At 48.4% G+C, this 19,271-nt stretch overlaps 1 protein-coding gene and 1 non-coding gene across 2 annotated transcripts in view; both read left to right on the forward strand.

Annotated features, from left to right (window-relative positions):
• LOC149355296 (uncharacterized) overlaps positions 1-19,271 on the forward strand; it is a 285,681-nt gene that overhangs the window by 62,993 nt on the left and 203,417 nt on the right. The window lies entirely within an intron of this gene.
• TRNAR-ACG (transfer RNA arginine (anticodon ACG)) lies at positions 11,061-11,133 on the forward strand. The gene has a single exon. It is a non-coding gene; the product is annotated as a tRNA-Arg (tRNA).

Consider the following 19,271-nt stretch of genomic DNA (forward strand, 5'->3'; position numbering starts at 1 on the left):
CTGTATCAGGTAAGCTCTACGACCCAAGAATCGGAGTGAGCGTTTGCGAGGTAGGTATAAGCAGCCTAGCGCGATGATTTTTGAGGTTGTTTTGGGTCTAAGCGTATTTTATTTGCGAACGGCCATTAAAAGTGAAAACTTAATCCAGTCACAGAACTCTGAAACAAGTGAAAACTTCAGATTCTGGTTTGCGCCGTTTTTATGACAACGCACACCCCTAGCACTAGCATTGGCCAAACCCTGTCTCTATCAGATAAACAAACTCAGTATGCACTAAAGTCTCGAACGCACAAAACACAGAGGGGACCTCAATGCATGGCTGCTGCTAAGGCTCCCCGAAGGTACCCTGACACCACGACGTCTTGGAAACATCGCTGTAGTGCACGGCATGCTGCTATGCGCGCCGGCGGCAGCTGAAACGCCGAAGTTTTAGTTCTTACGAGAAGGTCCAGAGCAGCTTCGTTTTTCTCCCTTCTGGCACTCAATTTCTTAGGCGCTGCAGCTAAACGAAATGACCGCATCGCTATATGAATAACTGGACCCGCGGGAGGGGTTTGCCGCCGGTGGTCAGCGTCTCCTGCATGCGTTTCGTTGCTTGCCGAGATAGCGCGCTGACCAGCAGCAGTTCAGATGGGCGCGATACGCGGCGACAGCGCGCATATATACTATATGCGAGTGTGGGCGAGCCTAAACGGACCGCTGCTGCTAACGGGCCGCCCTTCCCCGGCGCCCATCGCGCCTGTCGCGGCTACCGGACCGGAGCGGCCCGCTGTATATCGGGCCGACATCTGAGGCGGCCCGCATCGCCATACGTGGCCGCCACTGTTGCCGACCCGCAGCGCTCGTGTGGGTGGCGGGCGATGATTTACGGCGCGTACGCGCCGATAGATTGTGCCGGCAGCCGCTGAGACGAAAGGAATGGCCGGCCGAAACGCTCCCGCGTCCGGCACCGCGGAAGTGGAGGTATGCGAGTGCGGAGGCATTCCTCGCGTGCATAGGGGAGCGGATGTCGCTCGCTAGGATGCGCGACCGCTCCTTTCACGCACGCGCGTCTATTGCGCCCCCGTGCGCCTTGTCCCAAAGACGAGAACGGCACAGAAAGAGCTTACGGGTGCTGCATACGCTCAGCCGCCGTAGCGTTCCACGGAAACGTAACGCGGGATTTCTCCAACAGCCGCAGAGCGCTTCTTTTCACTTTCGGTGGGAGATGCTAGGCCAGCCCAGCACTCACGCGCCTCTACTACGCCTCTATAGCGCTGCCGTTCTGTTGTCTGCATCCACTTACGGTCTCGGCTCAAATAAACATGGTTCGCAGTAGCTCAAGGCGTCGGCGCGTTCATCATGCGAACACCAGCCCAAGCCGCGTAAAACACCCAGGAATTCGCTTCCACCGCTCTCTTACCCGCCACTAAAGGGCGAAAGGTAGCCCCCACCAAGCCAGAAGTACGCTGCTTGGGTGGTTGGCTTTTTTGATGGGAGACTTTCTCCGACGATCTTGAGGGCTTTTGCTTTAAGAAAAATTTCTAGAGTAACATGAATGTTTTGATTGTAATCTTCCGGCTAGAATGCATTGTTCGCATGGTGTTTTTCGCAACATTTCTTCAGAAAAGTGCAGAGCTGAGTCAGTTTTCATATTATCAGAGAATAAAACCAGCAGAAGCTACGCACACCAAGCGAGGAACACAAGACGAAGCGGGCGGCATGGACCAGCACTCCCGTGTGGTTTACTCTGTCTTTGCATTCCTTCGGCTGGTTTGATTCTGTGTCTGCCGACTCTTTTTCTTTTCTATCACCCTTAACACAAAACTGCCGCTCTGTTGAGCACACATCACCGGCCTCCTCGCGGAGCACCTCTACCCGGATTCCTGACGCCTTTAACGGCTCCCGTTGAGCTAACGGGTGGGCAGCGTGCCTCCACGCCCGCACTTAGGGCTGACGAATGGCTCGGCTCGGGGCTCTCGATCAGCCTGCACTGGAGCAACCACTTCATTCAGGCGGTCCTGCAGCTCGGACGGAAATCTATTCGGTATTTGTTTATTTACTTTTTACCCACACCATCCGAGTAGCATTGCTGTTGGGGGACGGGGTACGCGCGCAAAGTGAGTGTGCAAAACCCAATGTAAGCAGTTCTTGCGCGCCTACATATGAAAAAGTGCTAAATAAAATAAATGACAGCGAGCGAACAAAAAAAAAAACGCAAACAAATACACGTACCCGGTAGGATAAAATACATCCAGAGAACTGCTCGAAATTTTTCATCATCATTTACAATTGCAATAGTAGTGGGCAATCGTTTACATTCTGAAGCGGTTTTCGCGAGAGGTTCCGGCGGCTAGCAGAGGTATTAGTTGTTTTTGTTTTCTTGCTTGCGCGCGATGGACACTTAGCGAGTTTTATGACGTCATCCGTTATTCCGTCGTTGGGTGTCCACAAAGCGGCAAGCCGCGGCGCAGTAAAGAATGCAAAAATGCACCAGCAAGTAACCGGATTTCCCGGGTGCCGGGTCCGGACCCGGACTGACTTTATTCTGCGCAACGCACAGTAATGCGCCTTCAGGTTCGTATATTTCCGAAGGCCGCTACGTCTGCGTGCCAAATGTTAACGATTGCTGTATGGCTTGTGGTAAGACCGCTACACGGCATCATCTTTAGTCGGCACTGCCACGGCCCGACAAGTCGTACCGACGGGGCTGCCCGGGCTTGCGAGGAGACTGCTGTAAAGCTTTTCACATAACCTCTAAGGAACACCAGGCTTTGCGGGGCCTTGGCGTGGCGGTAGAACGTAATGAAAATATACAGTATAGCTGCTACACTATGAAACAAGCCAGCTTTACCGATTGGATTTCCACCGATCGGCGATGGTCGCTCGGCGGACAGAACCTATACTGTCGAGTCCCAAAGGCGCCTTGAGTATACCTGCTTTGAAGAAAATACAGGCTTTGGCGTAGTTGTGTTCGTCTATGGTAAGCAGCCAGCCGAATTAGTGCTTCTACATGGAAAGTTGTGCGGAGCGCGGATTCGTCAGCAGGTTAACTCTTTACTCACCGTGCTTGTCACCTGTTCACCCTAGTCGCCATTTTTCTTTTCTTTCGTGATAACCGCAAATCTTTGGAAGTGTTGCTGCCGTGTTCTCTAAATATTTGTACTTTATAGTTTTTCTTGTGTTATACAATTACACATTTATTGAGGAGTACACTTATGATAGGTGATTTCTTTACACGTTATAGTATTTTCAAGTAAAATGTTGGCGAATGAAAGAGGAGCGTTTCTGATGCCTCCGGGAAATAGCTAGTTTCTATGAGGCAGCAAGCGTTTTTTTTTGTTTGTTTTTGCCGCTGACAGTATACTGATAAGCCAGAACAATGAAACAAGCAAGTTTTTTTGTATATTTCGCAACTTAAAATAACATTTTTCCTTTTCACGTTGTAGCATGTTAGAAGCAGTTCCCACGATTTTCATGATGTTTGCATTGGACAAAATAGATTTTTCATTACAGCCTAATAATTATATTCTAGATGTGTACTATAATATAGCCGAATATTTTGCGCAATTTTCGTGTGCATGTCAGTATAACTACTACATAATTTTCAATGCAGAATATTAAAATAAGCCCCAAGAAGACGCCCACTTTACCACGCCAAAAAAGAGCTAAAGTCTATGCTCTGTTACAGAATGGCGCAGAGAAGCATTGGAGTGCTTGTGTTTGAATATGTGCGGCTAGTCCCCACTGCCTGCCACAAGGCATCTATTGCTATCAATCATTTTCGGGGTGAGATAAAGAATCTCAGGATTTCTTCGTAGCACATCCGAGACCCAGAGATGAATCAACAAGAAAGAATGCGGACCGAGAGCGAACGGTGCCTTTCCATGGACTTTGTGAGGCATCACGTTGGTCCGCGACGTGAGTTTTACGGAGCGCCGCTACAAGTGCATTGCGAGGAGGTCGATCGTGCAGTGGCCACAATGCGCCACTAGCTCGCCATCCTGCATTTGTGACAGTGACGACCCAGCTGGCTGTATTCGCAACCACCTACACGTCTGGCAACACTGCACTATACAAAACAAAGATGACAGTCCTATCCGGGTCCGCGGTGGTACTTGCTGTCGTGCTTACATTTGTAGGTTGTGGCGCGGAATCGTGATGCTTTGTCTAAGGCGATGGTTTTATAATGGCCAACCACTTTATCTATAGTCGAACTGGAAATTCGTACCGACGACCACGCCGAAATCGTCGCTCTGTGCGTACAGACGTACGGATTCCAGAGTGAGCCGCATCAAATCTCTCTCAAGATAAAATGCTTCTTGAGACAGCCGGCGTGGTGGGAGGCCAGTGCACATGTGCTACCGGTCTTTTTGATAGGTGCACATACCTGTGTGTAGCACTTATTCACTGCTACAGGCAAGTCGCTTTGCGTTTTTGACGACACTGACTCCGCCAGGATCAATTAATGTTCGCTTTCCACTTTTCTCAACCGCTTCATCGGTGAAACGCATCAACTCTCTGCATGCAGCCATCGAAGGTTGCCTCATTTCAGCAGCATTAAATGATAGCATGAGGAAGGGTGAATTTATTGTGTTTGCTTCAAAGCTGCAATTGCGTAAACTATGACTCGACGCAGAGAATTCCGGAGCCATACTTTGACATCTGTGGATGCCCAGCCGCGTACGCACTGAGTCACGCGGCGTTCGGTGGAACAACCGGTCCTCATATAGTTCTAAAGAAAAATGTACACCATGCTCGAATGCGCAAAATAAGGTAAACAACTGTTTATCGAGGGGAACGTATGCATGAGTCATTTTTACCTTTGCGCTGATAAGCCCAGACCAGTCTTCTGCCGCAGACCGATTTCCCTTATGCGTTCGATCTCAGACTACTGCGTATTGTGTGAGCCCGGCGAGCTCGAGAAGGGCAGGCAGCATTGGAACATTATGCAAGGGCAGTTTGACGCCTCCTTCCGCAGGTACCAAACGAAAACGGATTTAAAGCGAAGTGGGGGAGGGGGGGACAGGTTGATAAACAAGACAAAGACTGCAACATCACCTATATAGTAAAGCGCTATTTACGTCCGCCACTGTAATTAGCTCATCGCCTACTTGTCCACAATCATGCGTCGATTCTGTTCTGCGTTCACTACCACTTTGACTTACGACCATGCGCAGCGAGGCCGCTGTCAGCCGCTCGAGGGTGCTAAAATGCTAGCCTCACTGCTTCCTCGTCGAGGGCAGGAATAAATTATTGCAACGTGAACAGAGCTGGAGTTAGTACCGAAAGCTCAAGGGCAAATTCAGCTGTCAAAGACGGCGTGTCTATAAAACGAAACCGAGATCTCAGCACTATGATAAGAGATTGAGTCAGCGATTACAAGGCAAGTTTATACTTGCGGGGAAGGAAGAAGTCGTCTCGAGTGAAACGCTTCAAACAAAAGACCATGGTAGCAGTCAGTTCTTTCCCAAACCTTACGTCTGGGGCGCGTTTTCTGATTATCTCGAGAAAAATGACGTAGTGCGAATTTCCAACGAGGCTACGCACAGTGAGACGCAGCGAAACTCCTTAAACATTCGCTTTTCCATTTTCTGCCATTCACGAGGTGGCATCACGAGGAGTCGAGAGCAGGGATACACACTTTTACAACGCACGAGTAGTGGAAACCTAGCTCGGATTACCGTAGTACACCAGACCGGAATCGGTGGTTTCTGGCACAGGCCGCAAGATGGCATAGAATGATGCGCAGTTTCGAGTAGCGCAGGTTCCGCACGGCTTCCGTCATTCTCTCCCGACACGGGGTGAAACGGCCCTTCTCCGTTGGATGAAAGTGCTCTGCGCTGCGTGAGCGATTGAGAGCGCAGACGTTTACAGCGCGCGGATCCGGAACGGTGTGGCGCAGAATTGGTGTAGCAACGGCGTAGTGTACAGACGCGTGCACGCACGCGCGCACGGGTTAACAGCTACCACTGGTTTCACGCATTACTCTGCAAGCGTAAAATTTACGATTTTTTTTGCCTCTTTTGTTAGCAGAGCGTGTGATACTTGTGCATTTCTTAGGGCGGCCACATGAGACTGCCTTTCTTTGAGCTCTGAGCAGGTTTTTGACTTCCTGAAGCGTGTTTGTTTGCTGGACAACGCATTGTCCGAAAGAGCTCACTGGTTCTTTTATTGCTTCCCTCCTGTTTCGAGAGAGACAAAAAAAAAGCAAAACACTTGATTTGTAGCTGTTTTCCCTTTCCATTGCTTATGGGTCTTCACGTCTTCTCAGCGCAGCAGCATGTTGGGTAGCTAGCTCGTAGTTGTTTGACTGCGTGTACACCGGCAATCAAGAGCTGCGGCGCAGTGCCAAGTCCTGTGTTCTCTTCCTCACGCCCACGTGGAGTTTCGGGAAGTTAGATCCGGTACGTACCACCTACCTACAAGCCTTTATACAGGGCGTTTCACCTAAAATCTTACACAACTTTAATGATAGGTTTGTTAGTTAGAAGAGCGCTTTTTGGACGTAGCATTGGCAGCGGTGTCGTACATCAAGTACAGCTAAGACATTCTAATTAGTAGGCTGGCTAACTAATATTGAATAGTTAACTTTTTAGCTATCATTTTTAGGCTCCTTAATAATTAAGAGGTGTGTAGCCCACCGTCAGTAATAGCCATATCAGTTTTTAGAATTTCGAAAGCGCGGTACCCTCGGCGCTGTGGCCAAACAGATTTTGGCTACATCACGTCAAAATACATGCGCTTTCGAGAAGCTAGCGGGCAAATCAACCTCTCCAGTTGACGAAAATCGTCGAAATATCCAAAATTTGTTTGGCCACAGCGCCAATGGTAACCGCATTTTCGAAATTATAAAAGCTGGTATGGATATCACTTACGGCAGGCTACACGCCTCTCAATAATTAAGGATCCCAACAGTAATAGTTAAAAATTCAACAATTCAATATTACTTAGTAAGCCTGCTAGTTAGCACGTCTTAGCTGTCTTCTCACGTACTGTACCAATGACAATGTTATGCCAAAAAAAAAAATTCCTCTTCTAACTCAAAAGGCCTATTTTTTAAAGATTGTGCAGTCTTAGGTGAAACACCCTGTGTATAACAAGCGAGCCTTCACTTTACGTCGCCGCAACACGTGCGTGTGACCTCTTGGCCACTCGCTCGTACAGCCAGCAGTCTCACGCAGCCTTAGTACCGCGATATCAAGCCAGTTGACTCCTTTCTCTTACGTTTAGCGCAGGCAGGTGCGCTGCTAGCGTGGGGCAATATATGATGTAATGTATCATCGTTCGAAAAAGCAGGCACACTCATGGCAGTGGCATCGCCTTCTGTACGTTACGGCCTACTTGTTGTCGTGCTTCTATAAGTGAGGAAATCACATTTGGGGCAGAGAGATGCACGGCTCTGTTTTGTAACATACATCCTGACTGATTGCTTCCTTTGCAACCGTTGGTATACCAACGGCAAGACTGGCAGTAGCTATATATAGCTACTGCCAGTGACAACATGACAGATAACCAACGAGCAGTTATTTGCCAAGGCTAATACCGAAGTCGGGGCAGATCAGTCACAAAGGAAGCAGAAGAATGAGTTAGGTTTGGTTTTATGGGGTTTAACGTCCCAAAAAAGGTGCAGCGATGGCCTAGAGGTAAAGCATCCGGCCCGCGTGAAAGAGTACCGGGGTTAGAATCCCGTTGCCGCGCAGTTCTCCACCAGGTTATAAAAAAACTCCGTGTGTCGATGGAATTGCATATCCAGGTCTGGGGTGCGGCGGGATCTCGGTAACCGGAACCGACGACGCACTCCCTCATCAGAGCAGGATTTGGCCACCGTGGTGTAGCACTTGGCCGCAACCTTCTATGAACAAACCAGTTAACCCTCGGCCCTCAGTTTCCAGCGACTGCGGAACTGGGTCCGCAACGCAGCGGGGGGTGGTAAGAATCGCTGGCCCCGGACAGGCCGCCATTGAAAACTGAACCTAGCAACGCTTAACGCTAGAACCTTATCCAGTGAGGCTAGACTAGCAGTGCTGTTCTAGTAACTCGCGGGTATTAATTGGGATGTCATTGTGCTTAGTGAGGTTAGGAGGACATAGGAGGCGTATACAGTACTAAGGCGTGGGCACAGTGTGCTATCGTGGATTAGCAGATGGGCGAGAACTGATTCCTTATCGGTCAGGATAAAGTTGGCAACACAGAGGAGTTCGACAGTATTAACGCGAGGCTGGCAGCTATCGTAATTAGGCTTAATGAGAAGTACAAGCTGAAGATGGTGCAGGCCTACGCGCTTAGATACAGCCATAATGACTGGGTCGTTGAAAGCGTCTATGTAGACGTAGAATCGGCAATGAACAAAGTAAAATCACAGTACACTGTACTAATGGGCGACTTCAATGCGAAGGTAGGCAAGAAGTAGGCTGGAGACCAGGCGGTAGGTGACTATGTCACAGGCTCCAGGAGTAGCAGAGGGGAATTATTAGTGGAGTTCGGAAAGAAAAATAATTTACGGATCAGGAATACCTTCTTCCGCAAACGAGAAAACAGGAAATGGACATGGAAGAGCCAAAATGTTGAAGCTAAAAATGAAATAGACCTCATACTGTGCACTCACCCAGGTATCGTGCAGGACGTGGAGGTCCTCGGAAAGGTGCGTTGTAGCGAACACAGAATGGTAAGGTTTTCAATTAACGGAAGAAACCAGTGAAGCGGAAGCATATTAACGAGCTTGCGGTAAGAGGGAAAATAGAGGAATTCGGGATATTTCTAAAGAACAGGTATTTGGCTTCAAACGAGGAAGGCGATCTTAATGCTCAAACAATGAACACTAGTCTCGCAGTTATCACTACGGAGTGCGCAGTAGAAGTAGGAGGTAGGATTGTTGGGCGGGATACCAGCAAGCTATCTCAGGAGACAAAGGCACTGATTAAGAAGCGACAAAGCATTAAAGTGTCTAACCCTACAGAGAGAATGGAACTGGCAGAGCTAACAAAGTTATTAAATAAGCGCAAAGTAGTCGACATAAAGAAGTTCAATATGGAGAAAATCTGCATTCTCTGAAGAACGGAGGCAGCCTAAAAGCGGTGAAGAGGAAACTAGGCAATAAATAAAAGCCAGTTGTAAGCGCTAGAAGACAAAGAGGCTAATGTCATTAGCAATATGGATGAGATAGTGTAAGTAGCCGAAGAATTCTACTCAAATCTACACAGTAGCGAATGTAATCAGAGTGTTAGTGAGAGAGGCAGCAGAGCACAGCAATGGGACATCCCGCCAATAACGAAGGAGGAAGTAAAGAAAGCCTTAGGAGCAATGCAAAGAGGGAAAGACTGGTGAGGATCAGGTGACAGCAGATTTGTTGAAGGACGGAGGAGAGATTGTGCTAGAAAAACTAGCTACCCTGTATACGCAATGCCTTATGACCTCGATCATGCCAGGAGCTTGGAGGAACGCTAACGTTATCTTAATTCATAAGAAAGGAGACGTCAAGGACTTGAAGAATTACAGACCTATCAGCTTGCTGTCCGTTGCCTACAAAGTATTTACTAAGTTAATCGCTAATAGAGTCAGGACAACCTCATACTCCAATCAACCAAATGATGAAGCAGGCCTTCGTAAAGGATGCTCAACAATAGACCGTATTCACACTGTCAATCGGGGGGTAGAAAAATGCGCAGAAGGTAAACAACCCCTATATATAGCCTTCATTGATTACAAGAAAGCTTTTGACTCAGTAGAAACCCCAGTACTCATGCAGGCATCACTGAATCAGGATGTAGAAGTGTCTTGTTTGAAAATACTGGAAGATTTCTATAACGACTACACACCTGCCGTAGTCCTCCAGAAAGTCAGCAATGAAATTCTAATAAGGAAGGGTGTCATACACAATCTCGCAACCTGTTTACAGGAGGTGTTCCGAGGCCTGTATTGGGAACAGTTGGGAATAAGAGTTAATGGGGAATACCTAAGTAATCTGCGATTCGTTGATGACATTGCCTCGCTAAGTCACTCAGAGCAGAACGATGGGTCTAAAGGTTAGCATGCAGATGATGATGAGATATAGAAGTTTGCGGGGATACGGTGGCCGCAGCTGGCAAAGGACAGGATTGGAGAGACATGGGAGAGACCTTTGCCCTGCATTGGGCATAATCAGGCTGATGATGATGAACGTCCCAAAGCGACGCGGCCTTTGAGGGACCACGTAGTCGAGAGCACCGGATAATTTGGACCACCTGTGGTTCTTTAACGCGCGCTGACATCGCACAGTACACGGGCCTCTAGAATTTCGCCCCATATCGAAATGCGCCCTCCGTGGACGGGTCGAACCCGCGTCCTACGACTTAGTAGCCGAGCACCATAGCCGCTGAGCGTCCGCTGCGGCTAGAAGAATGATTGAAAAAATAATACTTCTAAAAAACAGTCCCAGGCCACTTTCAGTTATCGATGCTGAACAAAGAATAATGATAATCTACAAAGCTGGCGACATATGCAGTAATTCCCGTCATACCCACCAATTTTGGACAAACGCACTTTCCTACGGGTGATTGTTTAGGTGTGAAGGCAATTTATCATATATCGTAAGATTCCACTATAACAATCAATATAACCGCATATCTCTCCTCGGCAGGCTTGTTTTTGTCTATTAACGTTTTTGCTATCCTCAAAAGCGTTCCGCACTGGTTTTCTATGGCAGTCTTAAATACTCGATGCGAGCGATGGATAAACTTTAAAAGAAAGATTCAGATTTTGCGATGCATCGGAAGAATGGGCCATTACCGTCAATATTTGCACAACAGTACCTTACAATATTCCATTGTTGCCTCGCAATTAAACTGATGTCTAAGAATCCTGGACTTGCCTTGCCCACTGTTGTTCGTTTCGTATCAGTTGCCCTAGACAGCAAGAGTCAGCGGTACACACTTTATGTATCTGAGATGTACACAGGTGCCTCAGCTTCTGGGAACGCGTGAGAAGTCGCTAACTCACGGCCACCAATCCTCGGGCTAGATCTCAGTCAAACGGTGAAATATAGTATGGGAATATTTAGCCGACGCAGACCATGTGCTTCGAAGAACAAAGGTCGACCGCTCGGGCCTGTGGCGCAACGGATAACGCGTCTGACTACGGATCAGAAGATTCCAGGTTCGAATCCTGGCAGGCTCGGTTATTTTTTTTTGAACCGCTTAAGACCTGAAGAATCATTGCTTTAGAAAGATGGGATGCGCACATGAGACAATCACAACAAAGAAGACGGGACTTGTGATTGTCTCATGTGCGCATCCCATCTTTCTAAAGCAATATGAACCAACTTGCCCAACAAAGCATCCTGCTGAAGTATCATGTAAATAACAAAGGATAAAATGGGCAGTGAACTAGATTACGATGGCATGCCGTTCTGAAGTGGCTAACCGGAAGTAATATGGTCATATCAGGAAGAACGTTATCTTTCGTTGGACAATGCGACTGTAAATTAATACAAAGGTAAATCTCGTACTGCGTCCTGCTTGGGCTTTTACTCGCGCGTTAAACACATGCCCCATATCCGCGGTCCACGTACTTTTTGCTCCGTTTTACCTGTCTTTCTTTTTTTTTTGGGGGGGGGGGGGGTCGTTTTGATTGCGGCGTCATTGGCATACCGGGTAGTTATTCATTGCGAGATCTCAAGTGCCAGAACGTGCTCGCCATTTATTTGCCAGCGAGGTGGTGCAGAGTTTCGCGCGTGCTGCGCCATCCGTGACTGACCTTTTAAATGCTACGCAGCTCCGATGATGGCCCGGCCCGAGTACAATGCGGTGTTCCAATCCGCAAAACGAGACGTTCGTCGAGTTTATGTGTCTCAGCGCCGAGTTACAAAGGCGCACATGAACGCAACGACCCTTCTGCTTTTGTTGTCAGGACAACGCGTGAGAAGAGTGAGAACACTGCAGTATGCTCCGTTTTAGAGAGTATTAACACAGCGCGCTACCACAACGCTCTCGAGAAGTTTCTGGGCTTGCGTAGCTTGAGATCGGAGCACGGCTCTGAGAAGCTGAGCTCCTCTTCCTTCGCAACCCAGCGGAAGGCTGCGCCCCGCCATCCACCTTGCCGTAAACAAATGGACGCTCCCGGAGGTTTCGTGCATTCGCACTGTGGGAAAGCTCCCAGAAAGTTGGCGCCACGAAGGAGCGCCTTTCGCGGAAGCGCTCAGCACGAACCGACTGCGGAACTTCCACGTTTAGTTTCCCCTACGTGGTTAATTATTCTTCGCTCTCTGTTGTTTTTTTTTTTTGTTTTTTTTTTATTTGGAGTGTGTGTGTGGGGGGGGGGGGGTAGTTCGAGTCGATATCGAAAGGGCAGAGTAAGTTAAAGGACGATAATGGCATACCAACTCGCCTAAGCATCAGTCCCGACGTTAGACATCATGCACAAAATTTTCTCACGCAACGAATCGATGACGACTGCACTCGTCCTATTGAATCTAGTTTCAATTTCTGACACTAGATTTCCGCGATTGCCCGTGTTTTAACATTTGTGTCTCTACTTTCGTCATCTTCCCGCCTCTGACACCAGCGCCCGAAACATGGCTGCCCTGTGCCGCATGGGAATTGAAGTGCGCGCAAAAGAAAGTATTTTGACGACTCCTCATCAGGCGACAACTCTAGAGTCTTGCTCGGAAACAGAAAGTGACGTGCTGTCATCTGAGGACTCTGATGACGACGATTCTGTGGATGGACCGGAGGACCCTGCGGCTGCCCGTGAGTGGTGCCCCATCGATGTGTCAAATCCACCTGCTGCACCGCCGCCTTTCCCGTTTTCTCATATGCCTGGGATAACAGAAGCACCGCCTGAGACTAAAGATGTAGTGGCGTAGTTTGAACTTTTTTCTTATGAAGAAATCTGTGACATAATTGTCACTGAAACAAACCGGCATGCAAGAAAGGTATTTCGTACCAATTCATCTTCAAGGACGTCGACAAGAAAGAGTTGAAATTGTTTCTTGCTCTTGAAATTTTCCAAGGCGTCATTGTGAAATCACAGATTCAGCTGTACTGGTCGAAGAAGGCAATTCTGAGTACGCCAATATTTGGAAAGGTAATGTGCCAAAATTGCTTTAAAATGCTGATGCGTTGTCTGCACTTCATGAACAACGAAGAGGAAATAGACGAGGCATCCCATCCAAATCCGAGGGCACGAAGGCTATGGCCTGTACTTCAGAAGCTGAATGAGAAGTTTTTGTCTGAATATGTACCCGATTAAGGCGTTTCAGGCTACGAAAGCCTCTTGCTCTTCAAAGCTAGACTTGGGTGGAAGCAATACATGCCTCTAAAACGAGCAAGGTTCGGGTTGAAATTTTTCCTCCTTAGCGAGTCTAGCTCTGGTCATATTTGCAACTGATACTGTACACGGGCAAAGGCTCAGTGCCACAAGACAATGCAGTGGCTATGGGAACTAAGGCTGCTATGACATTGATTGAGCCGTTTCACGACATGGGCTAGACATTGACAGTGGACAATTACTACAACTCTCCAGTATTAGTAGGTTCATTGATCAAGCGGAGAACAGAAAGAGAGAACAGCTTTCCTTTGTAGCCGTATGGCTGCGTTTAGGTGGAGGTCAATGAGTAATTAGTCCCTTAGAACAGATGTTTACGGCACAGCCCGGCAAATGAGGAAGGGTATGCCTCTGTTCAAGAAGCAAAAGCCCCAAAAGGGTGAAATCGTTACTTACCAGCGAGGTAAGTGTCTTGCAATGCAATGGCAACACAAGAAGACGATGACTTTTCTTAGTACTGTCCATGCTGCGACAATGGAGGAAGTTGTCAACAGGAGGAATGCAGTGAAGTGCAAACCAACAATTGCATTAGACTATAGCAAAACCATGGGTGGTGTGGACAAATGCATTCTGAATTTGTCGCATCAACCTGCCACCAGAGATGGCCAAAAGGTGTACTATAAGAAAATCTTTCGACACCCCATGGATACGACCATTTCCAATGCCTTTATTCTGTATCAGAAGTCTGTAGGAAAATACATCTTCATTTCCGTGTCCGAATTGCAGCGGAAAAGTCTGGATGAAAGCTCCAAAGCCATGAAAATGCTCACCAATCAACTTGCGGTGGTTGCAAGGAAGATGTTTCATGCAAGGAAGTATTTCACACAATAGGCGGTGAAATGCCTTTTCCGTACCGCAGTTTGTCAGAGGACCCAGAGAGAAATTTGACTAAATGCTTTTGTGGATGAACAACCAATACTCCAAGTTTCGTTATTAGAAAATATTACTCCCTGCCATCCCTTACTTTTTTGTTTTAAGTGTAGCACGAGAAAGTAGAAGTGGCAGAACAGGCCCGTGTTCTGAACGCAGCCGAATGCTCCGTCGTGACCACAGTTTACGTTCGAGGACGCAAACGAGCGAGTACAATTTTACAATTTTTTTTTTTCATTGACAGGTGTGAAAAGTCGATCGACTAGTCCCTTGTGGCGGCTTCCGTTTTGATAAACCTAAAGCATTGACGCATATGGCCGGAAGGAACTGTGCACTGCTTCCGCACTACAAACAAAAAAAAAAACGCTTCGCGCACACAGTCAAAGAATACCGCATTGCTTTAATACCAGCGTACATTCCGATAAACAGTTTTCATAGCTTTGACCAAGAATACTCTCCAGCACTGAAGACTTAGGAAGAGCATTTCCCCTCTGCTTCTAAGCGTAGGCATCGCTGCAGCTTAAAAATAAAAGGCAAGGTTACTTGTTGCTTGCTTTGCGGATGTAAAAAATTAACTGGCACCGCAGCGGTGGTCTATTAGTTTGAGCATCCGCCCCACATGAGGGAGGTGCGGAGTTCATTCCGCAATGCCGCCTGGTACCCACCGGTGATACAATAGATACGAGCTTTGCTGTGGCTTGGTGCTCGGCTAATCATTGATGAAATGCTTGGAAAATGGGTCAAGTAGCCTTTAGTAAACTAAAACGCCTTGTGCCATGTCGCTCTTTGACCAGAGATGCCCTTGCGCAACAAAAAATTAAGCGCCTAACGAGCCGCTTGCATTTTGACAACTAAAGACTAGGCAGAATATCAACTCCATGTGCCATCGTCGCGTATCTATCGGCTGGAGATGGGTGTAACACGAAAAGAAGTTTGCTTTCAAAGCCAGTAGCCCACTTACGGTTGCGAAAAAAGAAGTGCAGACAAGCTAGCTTTCTCGCAAGCAGACTTAATGAGGGAGGGAAGATTAGCATCGCTAAAATGTTTCGCGTAGTATATTAATTCCGCCCCACGCTAACATTTGCTAGCCTTTTGACATGCAGAACGACTGCCCAATGTCGGCCAATTATGCAGAGGTAGGCGCACGGCACTGGCCCAATTGAATGTGCTCTCTTAATGCCCTAAGCACCCCAGTCATCAGAGAAAACTAACCAATAAAAACCAAAGTCTCACCACCGTCACGTGGCGCCATTATACCTCCACGATAGTATGGCCTAGCAATAAACAGCTTTTTTAATGTTATTTTCTCCTAGCTTGTCGATATTTTCATTGCACTGCAATGTTGTAGCGCGAACAGGTTCCTTCGCTCAGTTTGTAGAGTCGAATTTTAAATGTACCTTAAGAGCTTTTCCCCACTGTGTAAATATATGCATGTAGAAGAGGCCCTTTCGATGTACTATTCCTTTGGACAACGTCTTGGAGACCCAAGCGCAGTATATGTGCAAATTACTTTTATTGTACTGCGGTGAAATAACATAAATGTCTTTCAAACGCAATCTCTTCCCATGAAGCTGGCAAGTCTTTCACTGGCTGTCCAATGTAGATTGTTGCACGTCACTAACTGTCGCGTAACTAACCCGCCTGTGTGGCTGAGTGGTTTTGGCATTCGGATGTTGAGCCCGAGCTCGCAGCATCTAATTTCGGTCGTGAAGATCGCGTTTAGATAGCGGTGAAATGCAAAAAAAGGCCCGTGTGCTTTGCGACATCAGTGTTCGTCAAAGAAACCCACGTAGCCGAAGTTCCTCCGGAGCGTTCCTCATAGCCCTGGCGCAGCTTGCAACGTTGCACGTGCATTCCAAACCATGTGCATACCACCTGTAATGTACCATACCACATACCACCTGTAATGTAACCACCTGTAACGTAAATGTAACCACATGGCTGCGATTGGGTGGGGGGCCACCTCCATCGTATACGACTTCTTTCAAGCAGGTTTAAGGAGCTACTCCTATAGCTTGCATGCGGCAACATAGTGATTTGTGAGCATTATGAGCATGCGTGGAACCGTTACTTGCCACAAATGTTTATGACCCGCGCATGAGCTATGAGATCACCAGTGGCTCGGGACCAAGGTTCCTGAACGAATATCTCCGGGTCCGTCGAGCGGGTGGTGGAATGGGTCAGGCCAGTCCATCTATGGATGGGCGGCGTAGCTAGATTCGCTCGATAAAGTGCACGCGAAGGTTGCTGAGTCGGGTCATATCTGCAGTGGAGACCAAAACTAAAACTCGATTTCAGTACTGCCTCGGCTGCGGCAGTGTGCCTCAAATCTGAACATCGTGCCTACATGCCCGCACTGCCGTTCTTAACGATTCCAGCTACTGCGAATGCAACAGCTTGAGCCAGATTCATGAAGCGCGGAACTGTTGGGCCGGACTGGCCATGCTTGACCAGGCTTCTGACTCGTTTGGCCTGTGCAGAGGTGATATAAACGGCCCTCGGGTGATTAGGCGGCTCTGGGTACAAGAAGAGTGCGGCGAGGGGCTAGCTGCTACGATATTATAAGAACAATCAAAAACTACGCAAAAAAGGAAGGGACAAGAGAGAAGAAGGACCACACGGGACAAGCGCAGACTAACAACTGGTTTATTGCACCAACGCCTCCTTCCTTGTTGGTGCGCATGCGCTTTGGTGTTGAAGGAAGGAGGCGTTGGTGCAATAAACCAGTTGTTAGTCTGCGCTTGTCCCGTGTGGTCCTTCTTCTCTCTTGTCCCTTCCTTTTTGCGCAGTTTTTGATTGTTCTTATGATATGTGTGCAAGCAGGTTATTGATGGCATTTCTAAGGGCGCGCACAGCCCCGCTGCCTTTTGCTTTAGAAGACATTGAGGCTGTAGGAGAAAACTGAAGTTTCTCTACTTCCAGGGCAATGCAATAAGTATTGCTATGTATGCAATTGAGACAAAGGAAAACACTGATATGTCATGTATTGCCCCCCCCCCCCCCCCCGCTTCCCCTTTTCCGACTTTCCTGCGTTTTTTGAACCCGCGCATGGCGCCCAAACGAGCGCCCTAGCTCTGAACCGGAGACGTCGCAATTCGTTCCCCACCACGTCTGCGGCTGCTTGCGGCTGGGCAATGGCAACCGGTGGACGGCGGCTATCATTAGGACCATCAAAGCACCGCCGGTGGCGCGCCCACTGCGGCTGCTTCCACTTTCGCTCCGGCGTTCCGTTTCTGACCAGCAGACGTGCGTGAATACGGTTTCGCGACTGCCTCCACCGCCGTCCACGAGCTCGAAACGCTTACGTGCCTCTCCATTAATGGGCGCGCGCGCTGCCACGGGTAGTGGCGCGTATCATCTGCCGCGTGCGCTCATGCCCAGCTCATGGTGCGAGTGTTTTGCCGCCGTACGCGGGCAGCAGTTCTTGCACTTTCCTGACGCCGATATCCTCTTAGGCACGCACACATGCGCACGAGCACTCAACCGCACGTTAGCTCCTTGCCACTCGGGCAATGTCTCAGAGCAGTTTTGTGCAGTACTGCCAGCGGTGTGGCATGCGAACCGATGCTGACAGAGGGAATAAGCTGGTGCTTTGACAACGATGTTTGGCTAGGATTGTTTCAGACAAGGTTACTGTATTGAGGAGAATCCCTCAAGGCGGAGTAGATTTCAAGGAAGACTGTAATTAATCATTAGCATCCACCCGAGATGAATGGAGCTTTTAATCGTTGACGTAAGGCTGCATTCAGGTCGATGCCAATGATTTTATCTTCATTGACGGTATGCGGTGTGAGCAGGGGGGGGCTAATCAAAATAATCGTACCACAAAGTTCCTGTCGCCTTCTATTCGCGTGAAAGGAGACGAGAGGCGTATCTGGTGGCGTCAACTTCTCTGCTCTTGTTTGTTTTGATTTTCACTGCGCACTCCCAAAGCTGTTTCAGGATTCAAAAATAATTTTCTCACCCTTGCACTGTCGGTTGAGACATGCCAGCTCCGATGGCATTCGAAGAGATGTATGAACGCCACGCTTCCGTTAGGTCTTTTGAATATTCGCACAGGCCGGTTGTTCTTGTGTACCTGGACGTCACTGAATCAATCGACAGCAGCGCGACTCAGTCCTAAGATGTCATATGCCAATATTTGAGTGGCGAAACACGTCGGGCTGAAAGGTCTTTTCACAGGTCTTTTGTGAAAGCACGTGAGACAATGCGCGATACTCGGTTACCTTGTAATCCTTAAAGCTACGCACGAACGATGTGCTAGCAGGCCGCTCCACCGATACAAAACTGGCTATCGGTTTCGACAAAGAATAATGAAGAAACAAGTTAGTTCACGAGAACGCCCTGATGTGTGTTTTCCGGTGACAGAAGGATCAAAGCTTGGGCCAGGTGGCACACACAAGCAATTGTGCTTAGTATTGGACTAGAAAAGGGCACCACGAAAATGACGTGATAGAAAGCCGTGCGTTATCTCTAGTTTTTGCCATCTTTGCAGTAAGGTTAGGGCCTGCAATGGATGAAAATTATTTTTGTTTTTTTTTTTTTGCCGCCGTGCAGAAATTACGCACTGAGGTAAAATGGCTTACATCGGGGTTATTAGCCAGCCTACATTTATTTTCTGCGCGTGTTAACACAGGCGACCCGTGTTATTTTATCTTCCCCGTGACACTACGAATTCAGGCACAGCGGCACGATAGGACGTCGACCACAGGGTACTGCAGGTCTGTCTGACGCAGCTGCTCTGTCCGTAGTACGCGACACGAACTGCACGCTCCCTAGCGCTGAATCGAACTTGTCTCACTTTTCTCGAAATGAAAGCATCAGTGAAGACAAACAAACGGAGCTGAAAGCGCATAAATGAGTCGCTACGCCCGCGCCTTGCCTGTTCTGGGTGGGTCATGGAGCACTGCGAGGCGCGATTGATGACTTGAGCTGGAGCGTGCGCTCTCTAATCAGCGCTCAGAGGGGGCCATTGGATACAACTATTGAGCGTTCGAGGGTCATCTGCTAGGGATCGCTGGAGCAGTTCGTCGCCGCCTCTGAGTGCACGCGTCGTCACTGGAACCGAGACGAGAGGTACTTCGACGCTTTGGCTGAGTCGCTTTTTTCCTTGGGGCTTT

This window comes from Amblyomma mixtum, chromosome 3, assembly GCF_055824585.1.
Source record: "Amblyomma mixtum isolate Tamu chromosome 3, ASM5582458v1, whole genome shotgun sequence".
In the NCBI taxonomy this organism is placed as follows: Eukaryota; Metazoa; Arthropoda; class Arachnida; order Ixodida; family Ixodidae; genus Amblyomma; species Amblyomma mixtum.